This window comes from Hypanus sabinus, chromosome 16, assembly GCF_030144855.1.
Source record: "Hypanus sabinus isolate sHypSab1 chromosome 16, sHypSab1.hap1, whole genome shotgun sequence".
In the NCBI taxonomy this organism is placed as follows: domain Eukaryota; kingdom Metazoa; phylum Chordata; class Chondrichthyes; order Myliobatiformes; family Dasyatidae; genus Hypanus; species Hypanus sabinus.
The window spans coordinates 83,549,176-83,564,825 of record NC_082721.1 but is presented as its reverse complement, the minus strand read 5'-3'; the positions used below and the strand labels follow the sequence as shown (position 1 = coordinate 83,564,825).

The following is a 15,650-nucleotide window of genomic DNA, read 5'->3' as shown; positions in this document are numbered from 1 at the left end:
AGAATTTGAATAATTAACTGTCTGACAGCATTGCCGATGTAAATCAACAAGCATAAACTCAGTGCTCTATCTCCCACTATGGTTCAGTATTTATCTTAAGTCTGTACATTTCATTCATCAGCTTTTCCTACCACAATGTTTTAAGATTTGAGGTTAGTCTTGTGAATCTCACAATACACATTCTTCTCTATTCTCCAAAACCTTTTTTTAGTTTTGTTTCTTTCCTACAATTTGAACATTAGTTCTAAAAACATTCTCAAAATAAAAGCTTTGAGCCATCATTAAGCTGAGCTTTTTCTCCCTGTTATTTATAGTTGAGAACTGTTCTGCCTCATATTATCTGCCTCTGTCAGTCAAAGGATAAAGGATGGCACAAGAAGAACAGGGTGAGCTGCCTTAATGGCTACCGTCATGTAGCATACACATCAATGTGATGAAGTGTTTAAGAGGTTGATTATGGTTAAAATTTAATCCTGTCTCAGTAAGGACCTGAACCCACTGCAGTTTGCTTGTTTCCAGCAGATGCAATCTGATTGATCTTAATGTGGCCTTGGAATACCTAGACAAGACTAATCCTGTTGTTAGTTGACTGTGGCTCAGCGTTCAATACAATCATTCCTACAGGTCTGATCAAACAGCTCCAAAGCCTGGCCCCCTATACCAATCTTTGCATTTGGATCCTCTTTATTTCCTCACCAGAAGACCACATTCTGTGTGGACCAAAAATAACATCTCACCTTGCTGACAGTCAGCACTAGTACACCTCAGGAATGTGTGCTTAGCCACTGCTCTTCTCCCTCTACACCTATGACTGTGTGGCTAGGCACAGCTCCAATGCCATCTATAAATTTGCTGACCACACAAATATTGTTAGCAGAATCTCAAATGGTGATGAGTGAGTGTACAGGAGTGAAATATATCATGTAGTTGAGTGGTGTCACGGCAACAACCGTGCACTCGACATCAGTAAAACCAAAGAGTTGATTGTGGACTTCAGAAAGATGAGGGAAGAGGGATCAGAAGTGGAAAGAATGAACGATTTGAAGTTCTTGAGTGTCAGCAGTTCTGCAGATCTATCCTGGGCCGAACTTATTGATACAGTAATTCACAGTTCTCTGTTTTTATTATTTTACTATAATGTACTTCTGCCACAAGGTTAACCAATTTCATGGCGTATGTGGTGATATTAAACCCGATTCTGATGCTGTCCTCACAGGGTGCCTTTGTGTAGTTTTCAGCAAATGTTATAAATTATGTTTGGTAAAATGAGTTCTTAAATGGTGCAGTTTTGAGCTGCCAGGGATGAAGAAGGTGGCTGTCTGGTTGTTTTTAGTGTGATGGAATTGCGAATTCGCGTAGCATTAAGTTTTCTGCTGTCAGGTTATGTGAGAGTAAGAATGAAGTCCTTAGTAACGACCATTTTCAAACCTGTAATAACTGAACTTACTTTGCTTGAGTATGTTATTTCTGAAAATAATTTTACTCTGTACTGACTGTACATATCACATTACCAGGCTGCCATGGTACAAACTGAAATTAACCCAGTTACATCCAACATTCACGGAGTTCATATCTGTAGAATGACTAGTTCTCCACAAAGAAGTCCATCTATTAAATACTATTATTTAGTATTTAATTTCCTGGTAATTTATCCAAATATCTTTTCGTACTTGCCAATTACATCTGGTTATTGGACCACCAAGGTAAATACTCATTGTCTCAATGTTCCTGTCTTCAAGATACCCAGACTGTCTATACAGACAAAGTCTGCAGTGTTCATGTTTTAGAATCTAGTGGGGATCATGGCATGCCGGGACATAAGTGTGGCCAACTTCTAGCCTCATCTAATTGGATTTAACTTTAAGTGACTGTATTTCTGCCGAAACACACACAAAATGCTGAAGAAACTCAGCAGGTCAGGCAGCATCTATGGAAATGAATAGATAGTCGATGTTTCAGGACAAGACCCTTCTTCAGGACTGAGAAGGAAGGGGGAAGCCACCAGAATAAAAAAGATGGGGAGGAAGGGAAGGAGGCTAGCTGGAAGGTGATAAGCAAAGATGGGGGTGGGGATGGGAAAGGTAAGGGGCTGGAGAAGGGGAATTTGATAGGAGATGAGAGTGAACCATAGGAGAATGGGAAGGAGGGGACCAAGGAGATGAGAAGAGGTAAAAGGTCAGAGTGAGGAATAGAGGGGTGGGGGAATTTACTTACCAGAAGAAGAAATCGATGTTTATGTATGTGCGTAAAAGATATACAGACTATGTCTGTATCCAGAGTGACAGGACTTGAAGTGTTATTGATATTTGTCTTTCTTTGGTTGAGCTGTTTCTGGAAGAAACTATTTCTACTTGCTTCAGCAATTATCTTGATAAATGTAATGGGCACATATGGCATAATACATTTCTATCCATGAATGGCCCCTGCTATCTATCACAGTATTTCACCTTGATGAGGCATTGCCAACCTTAGCTGTGCTTCTTCTAACTTGGGATTATAATATTGATTGTTGGGATTGGTTAATGTGCCTTCATACTTACACCAAATCTCTACAGAATCAGAATATCATAACTAAAATGAGTCTTCCCGATTAAGTCATAAGGAAGAGTAAATGTTTGTGATGGCATCCGTTAGTCTTGCGAGACCATGGATCTGCGCTTGGAAAGTCTTGTCCTCTCTAAGGCGCAGGCCTGGGCAAGGTTGTATGGAAGACCGGCAGTTCCCCATGCAGCAAATCTCCCCTCTCCACGCCACTGATGTTGTCCAAGGGAAGGGCAAGGGCCGATACAGCTTGGCACCAGTGACGTCGCAGGAGTTGCCAGAGCGAGGTTGAAGGCAACGTCAGACTGCCTTAGGGACTCCAGCTCCAGATTTGTCTTCAGGGTTTACTCCCGAAGCCTTTCCTATGAGTGGGTATGGCTGCAAGGCAGCGGAGGTTTGAGATCAGAGTTTTCCCTCTCTTAGATGGACTGCCTTCATCTATCCGAAGCACTGGTTTTAAGGCGCCAGGACTAGGGCAGGAGTTGGACTTGGTTGTCAGAGGCTATTTGAGGTGCATGCTGTGAGGAGCATTTTTAGGTAGTGGGAGCTTGTCCCCACCACCACCCTTCGGCTTGACAACCTTGTAACCAAGTGGTGGTAATTATTGGTAGCTCAGGTTGAGGCATTTGATGTGATGCTTGCTGAGTTTGGCAATTAGCTTTGCAGACGTTCATCACCAGTCAAGGTGACATCCTCAGTGTGCAGTTGTTGGTGTTTTATTCTGGGAGTGCTCGCATTTATATCGGCCCCTGTTCGCTTGCCTCAGTCCTGATTGGCCACCCCTTCAGTTGACCTTTGAATTCTATTGGCTCATGTTTCTTTAGCTCTTAGGGGTTAGTAGGTGGGATTTATTTTGAAATGTTTGTTTATGGAGTTATCAGATGACAACCACACTTGTAAAAATTCTCATGCCTGCTTCGTGTTTGCCTGCTCCAGAACCAGCATGGTGTCCCAGTTAAAGTGGCATTCTCCATCTTCATGTACCGAGATCAGTGAAAGTGGATCATGTCTCCAAACTGCCAGTTAGTGTTAAAAACGTGAGTCAGTAGAATTTAAAGGGCAACTGAAGAGGTAACCAATCAGTACAGAGGCAAGCGAATGGGGTCTATATAAACACAGGCCTTCCCAGAGAGAAACACCAGCTGCTCACTGAGGATGCCACCTTGACTGGTGACGAAACGTCTGCAAACTAATTGCCAAACTTGGCGCAAACTACAACATCAAATGGGTACATGTGTTCCAAGCTTAGATGTAAAATACAATCCTCATGGTTGGGTTTTGCTGCACCATGAAGGTAAAACATACATGCGGGACTAGAGTATAAGGAATAGGAGCAGGATTAGGCCATCTGGCCTATTGAGCTTGTTCCCCATTCAGTCAGATCATGGCTGATCTGGTCATGGACTCATCTCCACCTACTTGCCTTTTCCCTTTAACCCTTAATTCCCCAACTATGCAAAATCTATTCAACATTGTCTTAAATATATTTACTGAGGTAGCCTCCACTGCTTCACTGAGCAAAGAATTTCACAGATTGACCACTCTCTGGGAAAAGCAGTTTCTCTTCATCTCCATCCTAAATCTACTCCCCCGAAACTTGCGGCTATGTCCCATAGTTCTAGTCTCAACTACCAGTGGAAGCAACGTTCCTGCCTCAATCTTATCTATCACATTCATAATTTTATGTTTTTATAAGATCTCTGAATTCCAGTGAGTACAGTCCCAGGTGACTCAATGTCTCGTATAGTCTGACCCCATCATCTCTGGACTCAACCTGGTGAACCTCCTCTGCACCACCTCAAAAGCCAGTATCTCCTTCCTTAAGTAAGGAGACCAGACCTGCACACAGTACTCCAGGTGTGGCCTCCCCAGTACCCTGTATAGTTGCAACATAATCTCCCTGCTGTTAAATTCAATCCTTCTAGCAATGAAGGCCAACACTTCCATTTGCTTCTTGAGAGCCTGCTGCACCTACAAACCAACCTTTTGTGACTCATGCACGATACAAAGAGCCAATATTGTGTCAACACCATACTCCTGAACCATTGGGAGTGTTAACAATTTAACTTTGCTTTGTTGTGGCAATGTCCTTGTTTCATCCAGTCCAACTATGGGACTTGGGGCCCAGGTACCTGTGAACCTGGATTCAGGTGCACAGCTGTGTGAGAGTGATCCATCTAACATCTGTCCTAGGAAATGTCAGTTAAGGGGTTACTTTTATTTTTTTAAACAACTCCATAATCTAGAGTAATTTCTATTTTTTATGTCGAGTACTGGTCCTGTAGGAGAATTGTTGTGTGTCGTAATGGGTTTGTGCTCTTGCTGTTCTGATAGGGATAGCTAAAGACCGCAGTCTTAATCCCTTTCCACTTCTGTGGGGAATATAAATTACTGGATTTAAGCATTAACTCATTCACACAGACTCTTGTCACCCTTTTTCTCATCATAACCCAGTCAAGAGGTAGTAGTAGTCAGCCCCCTTAACATTGATATCTTTTAGGCACCTGCGCTATTAATTGCATATCTGCATAAGAGGGCTTTGAGGTGCTTTATTACCCATCCTCCCCAGTGCTGTGCAGTATAATAACTAATTCCTTGTTATGAATCACTTTTTCCTTTGGACAATACTATCCTGGTCTATAACTATATTGATCCAATGCCCAATTCATGCCCTGTGCTCTCATTCCTAATTGATTCTTCTCCATTAACATACACATCAGACCTTAAAGCATTGGACCTTAAAGTGTAAACATTGTCAATGCTTCAACCATTTCACTGTATTCCTGGTGTGCAAATAAACATTCACAGATTGATTATTCTTACGAATTTGCAGCTGTAAATTGTTGGTTCTGCTGCCATAAGCAGTAGCTGTTTCACTGGCAGTTTACTGCAGCACTTCCCACCACAGCAGTCTTGCAACACTTTACTTTGTAACATTGAAATTGAATTTTTTTTTAAACTTTTTTATTGCATTTTTAAATGGTTACAAAGTATGAAAAAACAATGTATATAACCCTTACCACCTCCCCTTAACCCCTCCCCCCTAACTGCCCTATAGAAAAAGAAAGAAAGAAAGAAAGAAAGATTGTCTGGTTGTTGGAAGATCTCCACATGCTCCATGGAATTCGTAATAACTTTAATATGTATATTTATTTCTTTCCCCTAATAACCAATTGTTTCATCTTCAGAGCATCTATATATTTAATCCTGTCTTTTGTAAATAAGGGCATTCGACATGGTCTTGCTCTAAAATTCAACCTTTTTGGACAAATTTAAGATTTTTACTGGAACAAATTACAGGAACACAACTTCCTCATAATCCAATATTATTTTTACTAGGTGATATTGAAGGGATAAAACCGAAACTCAAACTAAATAAGTATCAGAAAGAATTTATAAAAATTGCACTGGCAGTAGCCAAAAAAGCTATTGCAGTTACTTGGAAATCGGATACACATTTAAGTATAGATTCTTGGAAGAAAGAAATCTATGGTTGTATTCCATTAGAAAAAATTACTTATAATTTAAGAGATAAATATGAAACATTTCTGAAAATTTGAAATTGAATATTGAATTGAATGTTCTTTATTGTTATTATAGGAAAGGTGGCGGCAAGCATGGACGCAGCAGCCCCTTGGGGAGTGATAAGTGTATCTAGTGTTTGTTCTATTTGTCCTAGACGCATAACATACAGTCGGAATATGCTCGTTAACATCAGGGCAAACTATGTTGGGAAAACTGACGAGTTCTGGCGTGACATGGACAGTTTACGCCGCTACGGACCACTATCCACTACCAAGCTGGCTGCTTCCTGAGGGAGGAGGAAGTGAAAGAGCTGTGAGGGAACACAGAGGAGGGGTAAGAGGGCCGACATCCACGCCAGGCTAAAAGCTAACCCCCACCAGGCCAGCGGTACCATCCCTCCTGCTTTCAAATGTCTGCTCCATCGACAACAAGCTGGATGAGCTGCGTCTGCTGAGAGAAACACGCAAGGAGTTTAAAGACTGCTGTGTGTATATTTTCATGGAATCCTGGCTCCACGACAACATACCGGGCGCGGCGATATGGCTAGAGGGAATGGTATCATTTCTTGCTGACAGAGGCAGTTAGCTCTGGTAAGAGCTGGTGAGGGGGTCTGTGTATCTACATCAACAAAGACTGGTGTGCGAATGCTACAGTAGCTGCTAAACACTGCTCACCTCTGGCTCAGTTTCTCATTGTGAAATGCTAGCCATTCTATCTGCTGAGGGAATTCACCATCATGCTTGTGGCAGCTGTTTACGTAGCTCCCAGTGCAAATGCTAAGGCTAATGCTAACGAAGCACTGGGAGGCCTACATGAAGCCATCAGTGAGCTATGAATACACATCCTGACAGCTTTGTGGTGATTGCTGGGGACTTTAACCACACCAGCTTAAAGACTGTGTTCCCCAAATTCCTGCAATATGTGGATTTCAAAACCAGGGGAGACAACACACTGGACTTGGTTTATACCAGCACCCCACAGGCATACAGAGCAGTCCCCACTCCCATCTTGGCCACTCTGACCATATATCTGTCATGTTAACACCAGCATATAAACCACTGCTTAAATGTGTGAGAGCAGAGAAAAGACAGATAAGGGTCTGGCCAAAAGGAGCAGCCTCAGCACTACAAGACTGTTTTTTGCACACAGACTGGGACATATTCAAGACAGCAGCCTTCTATGATGACCATACAGACATTGAGGAGTATGCGGAGGCAGTAATCAGCTATATCACCAAATGCATGGAGGATGTCACTGACGAAAACCTTCACCGCACGTGGTTATAAAAAGCCATGGATGACAACAGAGGTGCGTTCATTACTGAAGGCCCGTGACACAGCCTACAGATCAAGGGGCAGGAGTACGCTTCGCTCAGCCAGGTCTGCGCTTTCACTAGGGATGAGGAAAGCGAAAAGGGCCTACGCGGGCAAAATACATGGACACTTCTGTGACACAGGTGACACCAGACGGATGTGGCAGGGAATTCAAGCTCTGACAGACTACAAGATCAGGCAGAAAACTTATGACAATGATGCCTCTCTTCCTAACAGGCTTAACAAATTTGCACGCTTCGAAGCATTAAACACTACAGCAAGGGGGAGAGCCAATCCCTTCTTACCATCCGACCAGCCGGCTCCAATTATTGATTCAGAGCACAAATGGAGGACCCTTGCCAGGGTTAACCCACGAAAAGAGGGAGTTCCCGACAATATCCCTGGACGTGTGCTCAAGGAATGTGCTGATGTATTAGCAGATGTCCTGACAGACATTTTCAACATCTCCCTCAGTCAAGCCATTGTCCCCAGATGCTTCAAAGCTTCCACAATCATCCCTGTAGCAAAGAAATCAGTTGTAGCCTGTCTGAATGATTACCGTCCCGTCGCCCTGACCCTGATAGTGATGAAATGTTTTGAACGGCTTGTCAAGCCTCATATCACAGCCAGCCTCCCCCATCGCTGGATCTTCTACAGTTTGCTTATCATCCAAATCGCTCTACGGAGGACGCAATATCCACCACACTGCACACAGTTCTCTCTCACTTTGACAATAAAGACACTTATGCCAGAATACTGTACATTGATTTCAGTTCAGCGTTCAATACCATCATCCTGCAGAGACTAGTGGAGAAACTGTCGCTGCTTGGCCTTATAACACTGCCATGTGTCGCTGGATTCTGGATTTCTTGACAGAGAGACCACAGTCAGTCCGTGTTGGCAGGAACATCTCTGACTCCATCACACTGAGCACTGGATCCCCACAAGGCTGTGTGCTCGGCCCACTGCTGGTTACACTGCTAACACATGACTGTGCAGCCAGATTCAAGAAGAACCTGTTCATTAAATTTGCTGATGATACCACAGTGGTGGGGCTCATCAGCAAAAATGATGAAACAATGTACAGGGAGGAGGTCAAACACTTAGAGAGCTGGTGCAGTGACAATAACTTGATGCTTAATGTCACCAAAACCAAGGACATGATCGTCGATTTCAGACGGTCTCAGCCTGAGCACACACCCCTCAGCATCAGTGGCTCCACAGTGGAGAGAGTGGAAAACATCAAGTTCCTTGGGGTGCAGATCTCGGACAATCTCACCTAGTCCAGGAGCACTACTGGGATTGTGAAACGGGCCCAGCAGAGATTGCACTTTCTGAGGAAACTTAAAGCATCACTTCCCACTAACATCTTAACTACATTTTACAGAGGCGCGGTTGAGAGTGTGCTGACCTTTTGCATCACAACGCGGTACTCCAGCTGCAGTGCTGCCAACAAAAAAGCCTTGCAGAGGGTGGTTAGGGGAGCAGAGAAGGTTATTAAGGTCTCCCTACCTTCTGTCCAAGACCTCTTTCAGAGACGATGCCTCCAGAAGACATGGTACATCATTAAAGACCCCTCACACCCTCTCCATAAACGGTTTGTTCTTCTGCCATCAGGCAAACGTTACAGGAGCATCAAAACAAAAACCACAAGGCTACTAAACAGCTTCCTCCCACAGGCAGTCAGACTGCTAAATAGCTGCTCTACCTGACTCTGCCTTGGACACTTTTAACTTGCACTGGACACTTATAACTTGATTTTAACCGACATGTGGCTGTTGTGTTTTACTATTTATTGTTGTGTTTACTATTTATTGTTGCTTTTGTTATGTTATGATTGCACTGCTCCTGGGAAATGCTGTCTCATTCTGCCCTGCAGAGCTGATGTATGGTTGGAATGACAAAGTTTTTGAATCTTGAATAGATAGAATTAAACTCTGACTTCCTCTCAGGCAATCAAAACAAAGTGGTAGATAAAAACAAGACAGTAATTAATAGATAAGTAGCAAAACTACTACTGCTAGACAAGTAGTATTAATATCTGAATCTAGTACTTCTCCTGTTGGTGACAGTAGTGGCTTTTGTTTGGCACTTTGCCTCAGTCGGCACCATTGCCAAACATTTGCCTGGTAATGGTGAACTTTCAAAGTGGCCAATTGTCTATTCTAAAACAACACACAACATGCAGGAGGAACTTGGCAGCTCAGGCAGCATCTATGGAGAGGAATAAACAGTTGACATTTTGGGCCGAGTCCCTTCATCAAGACTGTTGTACTTCTCTTGCATTCTGTTATAGTTCTTAAAATTCTGTTGGCTCAGCTGGCATGTAAAATATTGTTCAAGTTCTATCTTTTGCAATGAATTTCCAAGCTCCACACAGTGAATGGGCTGAATATGCAGAATGTGTTTCCATTATACCAGATCTTCCCTCAGTTTCAATCTGACTGATAATTTTGGGTAGTTGTGTGCTGCTAAGCTTCACATTTTAAAAGATACAAGAAATGCTCTTCAGTTCCTTTATATTCTAAATGTTCTACAGGAAAGACTGAAAATATACAACAGGCTCAAGTATCTCTGAAAAGAGAGTTTACTGCTGAGAGACTACTTTATAGAAGAACCATTTCTGATGGAAAAGTTGTTGAACTGAACCAATACCTGTTTCTTTCCTCACAGAAGCTGCCTGAGTTCCGGTGAGATGGCAGCACACTTGGGCATGGTGGCTTCTATGGGGTTAACCCAAGGACTTATTGTCTTTCTTTAAAAATATATTTTGCGATCGCAAGACCCTGCTGGATATTAAGAACTACCTCATCGGTGAGTTGGTCATTGCCGGAGAAACTGTACGAGCTGGGCTGGGTACAGACCGTGATGTTGCCTGTGACAGAAGGGTGTTGATACACGAGGGAGCTGCGCAGTCTAACAGTGAGAGATCGTCTGTCATTTTTCTTTTGATAGAAAGATCTGATGCTGCAAGTTCAACTCGTGGGTTTGTTTTGACGAACAACAGGGGAACTCAGTCGTAATGAGCTCTTGGCCTCAAGCGGCGGTGTTGCAGTGCGGGAAAGGCTTTGGAGTTGGGTGCTCCGCTGGAGTGCTGGAGGTAGTGTGGCGCAACACCATGTTGGAGATTGGGCCCCCCCCCCTCCCCCCGTTTGCTTGGTGAAAAGCAAGCTATACAGTCTGTGACTGCAGCCTGTTCAGACCCTTGGATTTCTGTGCACCTGTGTTTACTGTTGTCTTATATGACTGCTGCTACTGTTTTGGACCATGGCCCTGGAGTAAAACTGTTTTATTTAGCTGTGTTCGTGTATGATTGAATGACAATTAAACTTGATTTGTTAAACATCTCTAAACGTTTTGTTTTCAGATTTCCAGCATCCAGAAGATTTTGCATTTTAACCAGTATTATTGGCTGCTGAGTAACTTCCGTGTCCTTAACTTTTGTCATATAGCTCCATGGTCTGATTGTGTGGTGGCATCCCTCGGTCTCGAGAGACCATGGATCTGCGCCTGGGCAGGGTTGTATGGGAGACCGGCAGTTGCCTAAGCTGCAGACCTTCCCCTCTCCACGCCACTGATGTTGTCTGAGGAAGGGCACTAGGACCCATGCAGCTTGGCACCGGTGATGTCGCAGAGCAATGTGTTGTTAAGTGCCTTGCTCAAGGACACAAACACGCTGCCTCAGCTGAGGCTCGAACCAGTGACCTTCAGGTTACTAGTCTGATGCCTTGCCCACTAGGCCACGCGCCATGGTCTGATGATATTTACTAAAAACAAATGGCTTGTGCTACGTACCCATGGGTATCTTGTACTTGTCACGCGACAGTGGTGTCGAAGCTATACTGGACCTAAGGTAATGGTCTTGTGCTGGTGGAGTGATGTCATTTTCCCACCAGTAGAGGTCATGTGACAGTTTTTTTTCAACAGGGTATAAAAGGAGGACCCCTCCCTGTGAGGAGGGGCAGTTCGTGGCTGGATTTGCCACTTTGACTCCATGTTACTGCATGGTCCAATATTATGACGCAGTTCCGTTGAAAGGTGGAGTTTTATTTAATGCCTAAAGTTTAAAAGGTCATTGCTGGTAGTTTCTTCGTAATACTGCCAGTTAATCAGTGGAGAGTGAAGATCGGAGTTCGGGAGTCAAAAGATCGAGGAAAGTCGAATTCGACGGTGAAACAGGTTCGACCTTGTTTGAACCTCATTCGGAAGGAATTTGTTGGCTGTCCCCGTGTTAGCCCCTGTGACAGAGCAGAAAGGGTTGGGTGCACAGTTTTGCCAAGGAAAGGTCAGTGCCTTTAAGCCGTTTCATTTTCATCTTCGTAAATTCTCCAGGAAAAGTATAGTTCGACTGGGAACCGCAGCAATACGATGTGAAAGAGAATTTAAATTGTCTAAAAAAGTCTCTCCTTTAATGGACTGTAAGCATTTTGAACTCTCGCAGTACTACTTTGAAGAACTGTTTTTGTAGCATTGCTTTAAGAACTGTTTTCGCTTTATCCTTTTAAGATATGCTCAAGCTGCCGCACAGCAGCTGATTTCCAGTTGCGTTAGTCGTTTGTTTACTTTTGGGGTTTGTTTTTCAGTGTTTAATAAATGTTTTATTTGTTATTTTAAAAAAAACCCTGCGTCACTTATATTTTATTGTTGCTGAATCCGTAACACTTGTGACTGTTGTATTTAAAGTCAGAATGTAATCATAGGCATTTTTGTCTCAAACATCTTGTGAAACTCGCTATTTGACTGATGGCATCAGAAGGCACACAGTTTTCTAAAGTAGGTTGTTGCCATTTTAATGCCCACTGGCTTGTATTGCAATTGCAATTACACAATGGTTTTGGGTAATGAAATCTAAATATTATTCAACCATTTGAATTTAGTGACAGATCAGGATGGTGCATTAAATGGCATAGATGATGGTCCTGTCGTATTGTAGCTCTTAAGAGCATGAAATAGTAGTAGGAGTGTGCATGTGACCCCTCGAGCATGCTTCATCATCTGACCTTGGTTTCGAGTCTGCTTTACTGATTTTCCCACCACTCTTCTCTCTCCAGTAGTTCAAAAATATTTCTTTCTGAGTTAATATATTCAACAACTTGCCCTCCACTTTTTCTAAGCTAAAGAATTATAAAGGTTCACAACCCTCTGAGAGAAAATACACATACATTGCCCTTCCTATGGTTTTCTGTGGAATATAGATGGTTTGAAGCATTTATAATGGTGATTGGCTAAGACACGAATTAAGCCAATATTTTGTTGCTACTGGCTGATCGCTCTGGAGCAAGGTGACATTGTTACAAAGTTAAACTTAGCACTTCTAGGACAGAGAACTCTCTCGATGGGGATGGGCAGGGGGAGAGTCTGCTGGTTCTGCAGTCGGGTGAGCTCGAATAAGTGTCGCTTCAGACTGTAACATCGAAACAGCGAGCTGTTTGTCACCCCTGTCACTGTGCAAAGGGTGACACCTTGTTAGTGAGTGAGGGAGTGTGTCTGTGGCATGTTGAGTTGTTGGGTGAGTAATCGTTTTTGTTAGACTGCAGATCACGGTCTCTTTTTGAGGGCTTTGTTATTGCTGGCATGGTAGACGCTGATGCTTCCTGCTGGAACAAGAGGGCATTGGAGGGAGGGTTGATGCTTGTGAGTGGGAGGGTGGGGGCTTTGGGGTTCTAATGTTTTTCTGTCATTAATTCTTTGGGGTTTAATTCTGTTTCATTGATGTCTGTGATGAGCAAGAATTTCAGGCTATGTACTGTAAACATTCTCTGATTTTAAAGCAGTGCAATATAATTTCAAGCAGTTTCAAGCAGTGCAATATAATACAGAATTGCTAATAGACCATGTTAATGTTTCAGAACAGGTTAGATGGGTTAATGGTGTAAGTGGAGCATGATGGGTCCTGGGCATCAAATCTTTAAAAACAGCACATTGTATACAATTGTTCGTAGTATGTTTCAGAGAAGTGCTGCGGTACTGTTGAGGGAGGGGAGGCCATCAAGCCCAGAAACACACATCATTGTTGTAAATCTGCAGCAAGTGGGTGACATCTTCAAACGGAGTGATTGCAGTTTTCACTTAACTTGCTCAAACATGCTACAATAGTCACAAAGTGGTGAAGGTGTAGGTTTGTTTTATAGATGTAGAAAGACAGGTTAATCCTAATAAATCCAATGCTAGAAACTGTAAATGACAGTAAAGTATTCACATGAAGCATTGTTACTGAAGCTTGGTGAGAGATCATGGCCTCAAATGGTGTGATTTTTATCTTGGGCACTGGAGAGACACTGAAGCTGTTGTAAAATTCATATTCATTATAACAAGCCGACATTCTTTAGGAGACCCTTTAGGTAGAGTCTCCCAAACTCAAAGGATATCACATTTTTATACCTTTAAGGTCAAAGGTAACAGCAGTTCATTTGAATATCTACAATGGGGGGGGGGGGCACCTTTGAAGGTTCAAACATCTTTGCTGTGACAAACTAATTCCCAAGGGTGTCCTAAAAGCTTCTGAGGAGGCAGAGATTCCAGACACAAAAAGTTACTGCTATAAAGGCTGCCTCAAGTACACAAATATCCCTGCAATCGATTGAGCAAACATGCCTTTGAGCGTGTTTGATGCCCCAAGTGTTATCAGCTTGGTCTACAAGTTTCATCGGACATGGTCAAAGTGGTGAAAAATAACTTGTCATTTGTTGCTTGGTTTGATGTAGCCAATTAACATAACCTCAGTCCTGCATTTAGCTGATGCATACTAGAACATGTTACGGTCAGTTTATGAACCAGGCAGTAGGCAGTGGCTTGTTCTCTGGAGAGGGTACTGTTTATTTACAACGCTGTCCTTTTAACTTCAAACTCATTACTGCTTGCAATTTACATTAAGAACTGAAAATATGTCTGCTATATTCACATAATTTCATAACTCTTGAATCCTTAACAGATGAAACTCCAACAAGCTTTTAACTAGAGTTGGAAAGCATAGATGCATTGAAAAAGAACCTAGATAAACTTTTTAGTAACAAGAAATAGTGAGGTTACACACAGAAAGCTGGAGGAACTCAGCAGGTCAGGCAGCATCTGTGAAAAGGAATAGTCGATGTTTTGGGGCGAGACCCTTCATCAGGGCAAGAGGAGAGATCAGTGTGGGTCATAAATGTAAGCCTTTGAGATGAATTTCTGTATTCAATGTGGCACCCCCTGCACTAACCAGCTATGTCCTTCTGTGGGTGATTTGCTCAAAGGATAGGCAAACGAAGATAGTCTGAAATCTTGTGAGGCAGAGATCACAAACACCCAGCATTGGTTGAGTCCTGAGAGGGAGGCACTTTGCTAAGATTTTTATTACCTCCATCACCTATCTTCTTCCTAATTAATTGAAGACAGTTAATTTTTCAGCTGTAAAGATTAATCCAATCTATTCTCCCTAATTTTTATTGCCATGCTGTGTTTAGAGTATTTTCAATGTTTTGTTTCTGATATTTGCACTTTTGAAGGTGGTATTCTTTGAGCAGACACAAACATGGTAATAGGAAGCTGACCGCTGGATGTGGTGGTAATGTTCAGTTGCGAGTGCATGACTGTTCATTGCTGATGTATGCAGAGATAGTTCATCAGCACTTGAAAGCGAAACCCTTCGCAAATGTTAGAACAGAATTTGAAAGGGGAGGGAAAATGGCTGACCAAGTGAAACTTTTAAGCACAAGGGTATACAAGCCTTTAGCTTACTGTGTGTTTCTCTGAGTTACACACTCAGTGGTCAGTTTTTTGGGTACCCTAGAACACCTGGTCATTAATGTGAATATCTAATCAGCCAATCATGTGGTTGCAACTCAGTGCACAAAAGCATGCAGATATGGTTAGATGTTCAGTTGTTCAGACTAAACATCAAAATGGGGAGGAATTTAAACTAAGTCATTTGACTGGAATCATTGTTGCCAGACTGGGTGGTAGGATAATCATGGATCTGGAATTTTTACACAAAACAGTTTCTAGGATTTATTGAGAATGATGTGAAAAATGGGGAAAAAATCCAATGAGCAGCAGTTCTGTGGGCAAAAATACCTTGTTAATGAGAGAGTTCAGAGGAGAATGGCCAGACTGGTTCAAGCTGACGGGAAGATGACAGAAACTCAACCACACATTTTAGCAGTGGTGTGCAGAAGAGCATCTTGGAATGCACCACATGTTGAACCTTGAAGTAAATGGGTTACAGCAGCAAAAGATTACACTCAAATTCCACTCCTGTACCTAATGAGTGCCCGCTGAGTGTAGATCTGTTGC

General features: G+C 42.7%; 1 protein-coding gene across 2 annotated transcripts in view; it reads left to right on the top strand.

Moving 5' to 3' along the window:
- Positions 1-15,650, top strand: part of atg4da (autophagy related 4D, cysteine peptidase a) — a 48,038-nt gene that overhangs the window by 2,226 nt on the left and 30,162 nt on the right. The window lies entirely within an intron of this gene.